Source organism: Symsagittifera roscoffensis, chromosome 3, assembly GCF_963678635.1.
Source record: "Symsagittifera roscoffensis chromosome 3, txSymRosc1.1, whole genome shotgun sequence".
Taxonomy (NCBI): Eukaryota; Metazoa; Xenacoelomorpha; order Acoela; family Convolutidae; genus Symsagittifera; species Symsagittifera roscoffensis.
Window position 1 is genome coordinate 53,906,690 of NC_087064.1, and position 414 is coordinate 53,907,103.

Below are 414 nucleotides of genomic sequence, written 5' to 3' on the forward strand. Positions count from 1 at the left end.
AAATCTGAAGGGTATGTCTATAAATCTGTTAGATCGCCAGTTTTCCTGATTCTGATAGGTCGGTTTTTTGTATCGCATCGCAGGATACAATAGTGGTGTGAACACTCGGCCTGAAACATTCAGATCAAGAGATCGATCCCCTTAGGGCTAAAAGTTTGGTAAAATTCCTCTGAATAAAAAAAAACAGCCTGAGCATACATTTTTCTCACTTTCTTCGGAAGTTGGAACAAGAACAAAATGATCGCAACATAGCAATTGAGATGCTGAAAGTTTTATTTGAAGCAAAATTCGAACCTATTGAACAGCACATTTTTTTGTTGTGCAAGAGAAAATAAATCAAGTCGTATGCAAAAGTGATTTTTTAATGTTTGTAAGGTTTTAAGGTTTTTTGATACAGTTTTTTGGTCGCAAACA